The sequence below is a fragment of the Lethenteron reissneri genome, chromosome 22 (genome assembly GCF_015708825.2).
Source record: "Lethenteron reissneri isolate LAM-NWPU_2019-01 chromosome 22, ASM1570882v1, whole genome shotgun sequence".
Lineage (NCBI taxonomy): Eukaryota > Metazoa > Chordata > Hyperoartia > Petromyzontiformes > Petromyzontidae > Lethenteron > Lethenteron reissneri.
In genome coordinates this window covers 3,041,748-3,052,651 of record NC_083800.1, presented here as the reverse complement: position 1 = coordinate 3,052,651, position 10,904 = coordinate 3,041,748, and the positions used below count along the sequence as shown (strand labels likewise).

The 10,904-nt window shown below is 42.8% G+C and overlaps 1 protein-coding gene across 3 annotated transcripts in view; it reads right to left on the bottom strand.

Annotated features, from left to right (window-relative positions):
• FAM184A (family with sequence similarity 184 member A) overlaps window positions 1-10,904 on the bottom strand; it is a 49,314-nt gene that overhangs the window by 35,615 nt on the left and 2,795 nt on the right. The gene's annotated exons all lie outside the window — the stretch shown is intronic.

Genomic DNA, 10,904 nt, shown 5'->3' with positions numbered 1-10,904 from the left:
TAACATGCCTCGGCGTCCCCCCTGCCGAGCCCATATCTCCGAGCCCCTGTCAGGCCGACGCGAGTATCCAGGGATTACGAGGAGGTGGCGGGGATGGGGGTGGGTGCAGAAACCCACGGCGCCGGCGCCACCTTCACCGTGAGTGCGAGCGACGAGACGTGCCATAAACGCCACCGCACCGGAAATCTCGTCTTCTGGCGGCGACTTGGCTACGGAATGAGAATGTGTGTGGGGGGGGGGCAGGAGGGGAGAAACAGTTCTGTGTGGTGGTGCGACGGCGCTGCTGCTATCTCCACAGCCCACGGTGGTGCTCGTTGCATTCTCTGTGGCTATGGAAACTGGCCTTGGGAGGGCCACACCAGGTAAAGTAGCGTGCCTGTATGGCCAGCCCACTGGAGAGGTGGCCTTGGGAGTGCACAAACAAGAACGCACAATGGTATTGGTGAACAAACAGACGAGGGTCTGTTTCACAATCGCAAGAGAAAATTACATTTTGATCCATCAGTGTATGGTTGGGGCCATCTAGATCGATGTTTTAGATCTAGAATTTGTTTCAGTAGGCAAACACTCGACAGGTTTATATGTATCTTGTCTCGTCCCCAGGCTGTCTCCCATTAAACAAATACCGACACATCGGATGGCGTTCAACTTGCCTACTTTACAGCCAACCTGTCAGACTGAAATACAGCAGGCTCTACATGAATTCAATGGAGCATACCGTGAATCAATATGAACCAGACAACATAGAAAAAAAGAACCAACGTTTTTCCATTCTCTCGGCCTACCCGGCTTTCCAGACTATTTATTCAAGCGTGCAAACTTTGGACTGCTTTTGCCATTCTGGGGCTTATCAATAAGTTTGGGTGTCCGAAACAAATACCGCGAGTTTAGCAGATGCGCTCGGTGATTTCTCTCTCTCTCTCTTTCTCTATACCCGTGGGCCATCAGCTCCAAAAACAACATTGTACAACACCTTAATGGGCACTCGTGAAGCATTATTGGTAAAAAGAACAAACAATTCATCTGAAACATGCAGTACATCCATGCAGTACATATAATTTAAACAAATCCATCAGGCTGTCAATCAGTGATGGCTCGTTTTTACTGGAAGGAACAAGGAACGCACGTTATTAATGATGAACTATGACCTATGACCTTAAACCTAGGTTACAAAAAAAACTGACCGCTAACTGTGATATGTGGTGGCGTTGCCTGGAGGACAAAACAGTTTTTGCACTGAATGTTAAAAGTAACCGACTGGTTGGTGGAGGAAGAGGCTTCAGATCGCTCATGCCATGCCGTTTTTATGAAGGATATAACTTTTTATTTATTTAAATCACCCCGTCCATAGAACGGGTTGGTACTGGCTTGTACTACATATACACAACAATGTAGAAATACTGTACTACTATATACAGACTTACCTGCAAATGTTTAAATTGCTAGATATAATTACACGTAATGAGGAAGATTAAATAAGCAAACGTCTCGTTAAAAACTAAACATTTGGGTTCACGCTAAAACAGGGCTTTGGGATTCTGCCCAGTTCCAGTCATGTCAAGACATAGAAGAAAAAATTAAGTAAGTGGGGAAAAACTCCACTTTGAAAAGAAAAAAACCGCGATAACGGGAGTGAGGCCACTTGGCAGCCGATAGGGTTTCCCTGTGCAGCATAGCTGAGTTTCCGAAGCTCAACGGCTGCCTGACAGATGCCGGGAAGCACAGAGCATTTTATTTATGTACAATAATCGACCTGACCAAAACAACAAGCATGATGTGACGAGTCAACAATGATGTTGATGGCAATCGCTGTACTCGTGTGTTTAGTTTAACACGGAGGCTTTCGCGACCAATATCAATCATATTTCGATTGGAAATGTTGTGGCTTTGCTCTTCAACACACCGGTGTGCTGTACTAGTAACGAATTGGCATTTTCTGTTTCGTGACAAACCTTAATAATTGGCTGTGTCGGGTGGTGGCGGGTTTAACGACACATTTAAATATATTCACGCGATCTAACGCAAAAAAAATCGTGTTTTAGTTTACCTGTATACACATTTGCATTGCAAAGCCTTCGAACACAACTTTCAAATGCTGCTTTCATAAACAAATATATGAATTGTACGTGCAATTAAGAACGTCTGCATCTCAGCGCATTCTTGCGTGGAATGTGACCCAACGGTTATCTGCAGAATTGTGGATTCTTTCACCAACAAGGAGGTATGCAAGTAGCTCATGAAAACCAAAATAAGCTTTTATTCAGTTACCTTAACAGACATAGTTTCGTGAGCTCTTCTATATGATTAAAGAGATTACTCTTCACAGCCAAGAACTTGGCACACACTTACCCAGCTCCTTTTGCAGAACTTAATGTTTATTTTGCAGAATATATGAACAACGCTCCACAGGAGATTCACTTTTCAAAGTGTACTTTTCAGCAGGAGGTTCGAGTGCAAATTTTTTTTTAAAACGTTCTGAGAAAGAAATGTGGGCAGTGACAACTGCAGAAATATCTGCACACTGGGCTATTGTTCAGCCCCACGGTGAAAGAGAAGCCGTGTATGGACGCAGTGTGACTTGAATGAAAACATCAGGTAGTGTACATGAGAGGTTCGTTTTTTTGGAGTTAGATCGTGTAAATATAAATGTGTGGTCAAACCCGCCACCAACCGATACAGCCAATTAGTAAGGTTTGTCGCGTAAAAAAACGTGTCAATTCGTTACTAGTTCAGCACACAGGTGTGTTGGAACGTAAACCCACAACATTTACAATTTGAGTACGACTCGACACTTTCACTTGCTTGTTTATAGGTATATACATTAACAGTATACAGCATAGATAGCACTGCACGGTGGTAATTTACCATACTTCATCACACTAGTCAGTGGGTTAACGGTGGAAAACAAATATTAGAAGTACCATAAAGTACAATGGATATTGCTACACTGGCCTCTGCTGCACTGGCCTCTGCTGCCCCACAACGTTGCCCCAGAGCCTATAACAACTGTTATGCACAGTGGCCGCCCATCCAAAAGTCGCCATCCACTCTCAACTCTGCTTAGCTTCGGAGATCTGATGAGATCGGGGCACATACACGCGGCGATATGATCTTGGGCTAAGCACGGATTAAGAATGTTTATTTTGGCTGAAAATTTGAGCTGTACGTGACTTTTTTCCCTTTTAACTTGAGCGCCCTCTGCATCACGCACCAAGTAATTTAGCACCTGCCCAGAGTCAAGAGCTAAAAGTGATGCAAGTAAAATCGAGAGTTAAAAGCTGCCATGTGCAGATCTCACCCCGTAACTTGGTTCACCTCACTTTACCCGCATCACTACGGGGCGTAAAAAATAAACTCCCTTCACAACACGCGGGGGGGCCCAAAAGGTAACCTCATCATCCCTGCTGAGTGAGCTGAGAGAGCACACTTAGGGAATATAACTTCTTATTCAGCACGATAGGAGGTAGGCGGCGGTGGTGGTGGTGGTGATGTGGGGTTAATCGTCAACACCCGCTTCATGGGGTCATGCCTCGTCTGCAGTGTAAGGAATTCTTTTCTGCTCCCACTGTACACGAGACGTTGAACAAAGCTCTCATCCAGCTGGGCGACAGGCCCCATTTATCAAAGTCAAATCTTACACAAATTTCTAGGAGGATTTTCGGCCTTTCGATGGTATCGTGCCCGCAGACCGGCGCAAACGGGGATTATCGTGCACAAGAATTAATCACCTGCGATGCAGACAGCACTGAGGTCTGGCCCTGCTGTCTGCTGAACATTCACGCATACAGGAGTCGCGTTCTTCCCATGAGAAACCGTACACTCAAAACCATCCGCCCCCGCACTGGTCCGTGCAGAGAAATGGACCGCGACTGTCACATGGCGGGTCATGCTCGGACAGAAAGAAAGCTGGTGCACGCAACTTTGAAAACAGTGTGTAACAATTTTTGTTGTTGATCCTGGGTAGTGTTATTTCCTAATTGCTTATGCCTCAAAAGTACAAAAAAATGGCTATTATTCCCCACAAACTTTATAACATAAAATTCCGAGCGAAAATTGTCCATCTTACCTACCAGAGTTTTTTTTTGCATTGCTCGCAAGTGAAATGAGGTGCACAGGGTTTGTCTTGATTGCCAATAGGCATGCCCAAATATACCTTGTAGGCCTCACACATCTTAGCAGATGCTTCCACAGAGTACTTTTTCGCTCTTGTCTTGATAAATTGGCCAGACATAGCAAAATGCGACTGCCGGATGCTTGCAGCCTCTAAATGTCATCTCAGAAAAATGCAGATATGTATCCACTTAGGCAGCTGGAACTAAACTGAACTGGTGGGCTTAAGGCCCCTGTATTTATACTACTATTTATATTACTGGAAAGCTCTAAAATGTTCTGGAAGTTACTCCAAGTTTACTCAGCACTGAATCTACCGTAAATGTTCTGGAAAATAGGTACATTTCAAAATATCACTGTCCTGGTCACAAAAGCAAAGTTTGTGGGGAATAATAGCCATTTTCTATACTTTTTAGCCATAAGCAATTACGAAATAATACTACCCAGGAACAAAAATTGTGTTACATAGTGAAATCAACACCGTTGAGTGTGCAGCTGATAATTACTGCACATCCACTGGACCACACCCGGTCCAGAGGAAAAAAAAAAGTTGCTCAGCAGCTCATGCTCAAATGAAGAGAGAGTATTACCTTCCTCTGAAGCCCATCAATGTCAGTCACGGAGCAAGCCAAAGTGTTGACGGGAGCTGTTGAATGAAGCACTGCACTTCTCTGCACTGCCTTTGTGCCAGGTGAATGCAATGTACATCATCAACCACGATCTATCCCCCGTTGGATAATTAATGGTCTTCCCATGTCGACGCTATTCTGCATGGTCTTGCGATGCCACAGTCCATTTATCCCCGACATGAGCTGACATTATTCAATTCACCACTACCATCCTTATCTACTTTAAATCATTGTCCGAGGCATACATATTTCTTTTGAGTTTTGCATAAGTGTCCCTCGATCAAATACTTCTGTTCAACAAACCTATTTGACCACTTTGGCACTGCATTGCATGTACAGGTCCAAAATACATTGATGCCAGCCCTGCTGCTGAAACTATATACAGTACTGTACGACAGAGTATTGTCTAAAGCACATGTATTCGACCCGAGCCTTAAGCCATGTATGGCAATTTTCTAAACGCCCATAACATCTCTGGGCCTTGCTGTCCACAAACACAAACACTCGCCATTGGGATATATAGCTCACAGTGGTTATGGATACAGTGGGAATGGCTTATCCTGCACTGTAGTCTCAAATATCAACAAGAAGATCTTTCAGGACTCCCGGAAGTAAACCATCATCACAAACTGTGGATAACTTGTTTTTTACACTCTTTATTATTCCCTTGGAGAAACACAAGAATATATTGCGTAGAAACGCGACAAAATGACGTGTGAATGTGCCTCATTCCAAAGTACAACATGATGAAAGCCACTTAACGAGTATTCCTTCGGGGTTTATTTGTTTATTATTTTGTCCTAAAAACTTTCAAATAAAATCTGTTCAGGTTATCAAGTTGAATATTTCAACAAAAACATAAAAAAAATTACGGGATGGACTGACACAATTCCAAACATTCTTCTACCCGAGCAGGTACGAGGGCGCTTGACATAGAATGTGGTATATGCCCTCACCTGAGGATCCTGTTATGACACATGGAGACAAACACCAGTAGTTGTCAAGCAAGCACGTGCAGGCGGTGGGCAGCCTCACGTGGAAAAACACTCGGCACTTCTTGTCGTGAAAGCAGTAGGTTAAGCCCAAGGATTAAGACGTTCAGGAGGCCATTAAAAATGTTTTTGGCAAACTTTACTGGCGAAAACGCGAACAAGTGCACATTAACAATCATAATAATAAGGGCAACAGCATTTGTAACGTGTGAGCTGACAGTGTTATTGCACATCTGCCAAGGCGGGTCAAAAATGACACGCAAGACATGAATGTTAATGATGACATTTATGGCAAGCAAAGCCAGCCAAAGCCATTACGCTTGGGCAGCACTCATGCACGCTTACGTCCGATCGAATATTATAGTTCTTGAAAGCTCATCCTCCATGACAGCACAATTCGACTGCATTAAAAAGCCATGGCGGGCAGTGCAAAGTTGAACGGTACCTCCGTGATATAATGGTGCAGTGTGAGACAGATAAAGGTCAAAGTTAAAAGCAGCCGTAACCTCCCACATCGGAGAGCTGAATGGCGCTATTCTCACTTCTCAGGGACGAGGGAAGGGCACTGCCGGGAGGGAAAAATGGAACTGTACAATATCAGTACAGCGGCGGTGGCGGCATCAACAAGAATAGCGGTATTGTACCGAGGAGTTAGACAAGGGCTCGGTTGTGTGAACTGATATCAGCTCACAGAAAGTTTCCAGACATCAATGCAGTATATATGATAAATATCTTAAATCGACATTCCTTAAAAGCCCCCCTTTTTTTTAACCATCCGAGATCTATCGCTGCAGCACAATGTCGCTGTTTTCCAAGTGAATTCATGGTGTGCAAACCCTGACCAGTGCGTTATTTTGGCTCGAGACAGAAAGGTGTCGCCCACACGAAATTCCACCATCGAGGAACCCATTGCATAAAGTGTGGTAAAAAAAAACATGTACAATCCGATGTGAGGCACCATTTGTTGGGGTATACAAAGTCATAAATAACAGGGTCCTTTGGGGGTTTTAGGAGAACTGCAGAGATTGCAGTCCTTTTAAACTAGTATTGCTCGGCACCAGATATTTTTTTTGATCTGCTTTAGATTACAGTATTGTGATTATTTCGCTGCTGTAAATTTCCACGTGATAAGCCACTTCGTTGACCTATCATTTCTTTGCCAGGTCGCTTCTGAAAAAGAAGCTAATAGTCTGAGCGGGCTTCACCTGGTAAAATGAAATAGCTCAGTTTAAGTTGTATATTATTTTAGTGATTAGTTTACCTTTCCTATACTTTGCACTCCTGTCGTGATTTTGCATTATTTGTGTTTGTAACATTCTGATCCGCCCCTACTATACATCTGTGATAAAGAACTTTATAGCGCATTGGATTCCTCCAGTATATAAATACTGTATTTTGATAATTCATGTTTTAAAAGTAATTTATTCTCCATTGTTAATACAAACATGTAAGCAAATAATTGATATATATTTACTAAATACTGTAATAAGCACTGAAAAGTATAAAACAAATGGGATTTAATTTTTATATGATCAGTAACAATTTTTCCACAATCAATTGACATATTGCAGAAGATCACAGCAAAGCTTTGAGTTTATAGTCCACGAAGATTTTCCATCGAGCGATACATCTCTTATATACTCATATCCCCATTTAGTGAGAACATCAATTGTCTACGTTGTATAAGTGGCCTCACTGTGACAATACAGCCCAAGCACACATGGCCATAATTCGCCTCGTACAGCGGGGCATGTGGTAACAATCGTCAATCAAAATCCCCTTTGAAAAGAACTTACAAAAAAATTGCACCAACAACGAAAGTTGTACAGACCTTGCCCCGAAGAAGTTGACGTAACTTCAAAAAAGTGATTTAATGGTCGTTTTACAATTGGCCCGTTTATTTGATCGGAGGTAACGCACCCCTGAGGTGCTACAAAGGAAAGAAAATACTGTAGTCTTCACTAACATTGCACCTACGACATCTCTTCCATCAGCACAAGGCAATGAAATGGCCTGTGTTTTTTTTCTCTCCCCTTTCTTGACACCTTTACTGCTACTTAAGTCGTTCATTCAGCCGGCATTAAGGCACGCATGTTTCAAATACCACCCGGATGCTTTACCTCCCTTGGATTACTCTGACCTTGTATAAAGCCTCCTCTATTTATTTTGCAAATTTACCAAGTATAGCGTGCACGACTGGCAGGGGATGCAGAACGCATGCTAAAGTGTGCGGTGAAAAAAATGCAAGTATTCTTTACTTTAAATATAAAAAAACTGAAACTCAAGACCTCGTATTACGGACCGATTTTTCTTCTTCAAATGGTTGCACCAAGTGTTAAGTTAACGGAAAAGTATTTTAATATCGCACCAACGATGCTGTAAATCTTGCCGCAGAACTACCCCCAACAGAGACATCCCTTCAGCACCCAAAAAATATAGTAGTTCCTGTGAAATGTCACACATAATGGCAGTAGCCTTTAAAAATATAAAAGTTGTATGCTTAATCAAACATAAAAGAGTTCAAAAGCATTACACCCACACAAGTATATGATTGAATGTTGCAGCTATGGACGACAACCCTGTACTGGCCACCTGCAACACAAATATGCATTTTTCTCATATTCAGCTGCAGATGGGAGGTTACGCAATCGCCATATTTTAGCGTTCTGTAGAACCTTAGCGAAGCCGCATCAAATATAGAGAAACCCCCAGCCCCTGTCTCTTGCGGTTTGTGGGTGCTATAATGAGCTCCATTAGACACGTTGTTTCAAAGTCTTTGAGTTCTGTTTCACTTGCTTACACACCAAATCCTATCCAGCGCACTGCAAGCTTACTTGACACGTATTTGCGGGGAAGAAACGCCGGGCAGATAAACATCGGTGCAAGTGGCATCTGCAGCTGTCGATCGTGAGCATTCCATTACAAGGGAATGTGTTCAAGTTCGCCGATTCAAAGAGTGCCTTGGGTGCTGTTGGTGACCTCTTTGAATGAAACTATTGAATATGACATATGTTGAGTCATAAATATGATTTGCCTGTTTTTGCTCACCTTCTAAACCAATATATTAACGTATCTGGTGGGGGGGGGGGGGGGTAGCGAGTAATGCACACGCTGTGTCTTTGCAAAGTTTGGAATTTCAAGCCGGTTGCGAATCCAGTCCTATAGCATACATACATTAGCCCCTTGACCTATCAAGCGGCCGTGCTGTAAATAACGTTATCGCAGTGAAACTCAACTCGTCGTGGTCACTATCAACCACGAAAAAAAATCTTTACCACTCTTGCCTGACCACTTGGCTGCCAGGGCCCCATTGTCCAACAATGTTAACACGCGCATTCCATGTCCCCGGGGCTGCTGCTAAAAATGAATCCGCACGCAAGTGCCGTTAGTCCTGAAAAACAACTGTTGTACACAGTTATAGAAGAAGAAGCATGACATTTGAACGTCCGGTGCGATGGGTAAATACTGCAAATGACGGTGCCGTGCTCGACCTACGCGAATTAAACCATTAAACTGTGATGCACAGTCGTCTTGTGTGACATTGTGGCTGAATACACGTTTTGAAGTAAGTTTAATACGGGCTGTCAGGTCAGGTTAATTAACCACGTAATGTTCTTCACTTCAAATACGCATCACCAAAGCCACAAAGTCACACTTGATATGAAAGTATGTCAAGCAGCAAGCGAACGCATTACCGTTTAATTACGTGTGCGTGTAATAGGAATTAAAATTGCTAATTAGTTCTGGGGGAAAAGAGAAAAAAAACTTCCAACATTACATGCAATCATGATGACCAACCATTAATTAGTATACCAACAACAACCACAGCAGTCGAGTTTAATTGATACGGATGTTAGCGGAATCTGAACAAGGGATTAATTACGTGTCTCATTAACACTTAATTAGAAGTCATTTATTATGACTTGGCACCTGGCCAGTGTATTCATGAATTGTCTTAATTGCGTGTCAACTTTAAATTACAATTTAACTGCGAGTCATTCATAATTACTGGACTCTGTGATCATCGTCCTTAATTAGACAATAATTTGAAACTGAGAAGCGTCACAAAAAGCGTGTGTCCAAGATAAAGATGCGTTTGTAAAAATTTGGTGTGAACAAAAACAATTAAATTCTCTTTGGGGATTACATTTCTTACTATTCCCCATTCATTTGAACAGCAACAGCGCCGCAAACAGCAAAGGTGTTACAGTTTACTATTTAATAATATCATTTGTTGGCAGTAAACATCAAAAATAAAGGAAAGTTTACGAAGCTGCGTAAAAAAAAAAATCGAAGATGGAATGTTTCAGTTCGGCACAGTCGACATCAAAACGTTGTAAGCCGCAAGATTGAACACAATCAATAAACTCTAACGTTTAATGCCGTTCATAACACCGAGGCAAACACCATCGCTTCTGCGTATTTTCTCTCGAATCACAGCTCACAACCCCTGTTGCATCACAGCGCGGCCTCTTAAAAGGCACTCGAGAGATCTGTTCCTTGGAGAAATTCCGAAATAGAAGGCACCTGCTCATGATTATCAACTGGCTCCACTCAGAGGGGCGAGTGCTTTGGGTATATATCGTTCATGCCGACGCGAATTAAGTGAAGCCCTGCCAAGTTCAAGGCCACATTGGCGGCGGCTGAGCTTACACGAGCTTACTTACGCTTCTGCTTATACCTCGTGCAATGAATGACCACACGCAGGCATTTGTCGGCATTCAAACCCGCACAGTGTTGCCTGAGAAATAATACATCGGCTGGGCCAGACTAGAAAGAAAAAAGAAAATCAATAAACTGCAGAAACATTAATTTACATTGAATGCTGTGCATGTAATACACGCATTCGACAGTGATGTGGATTCACAAAAAAGAGGCCCCACTATTTCGTACGATAATTACAGAATAGGCTGCAGCAGAATAGAGTAAATGGTTTTATCGCACTGGTTACTGGAGTGACACAATATACTCTTACATTCGAAGTGAATCCATCTGTTAATTGAAGGCAGAGGACCTCTTACACATTTGTGAACAAACCTCCCTCGAGGCGAATGAGCCCCCTTAAGTTTAACACTTAGTCGTAGGGCTTTCACGACCGATATTATCCATAATAGAGGTGTTTTTGGATTCGATCGCGTAAATATATAAATGTGTCGTTAAACCCGCCACCACC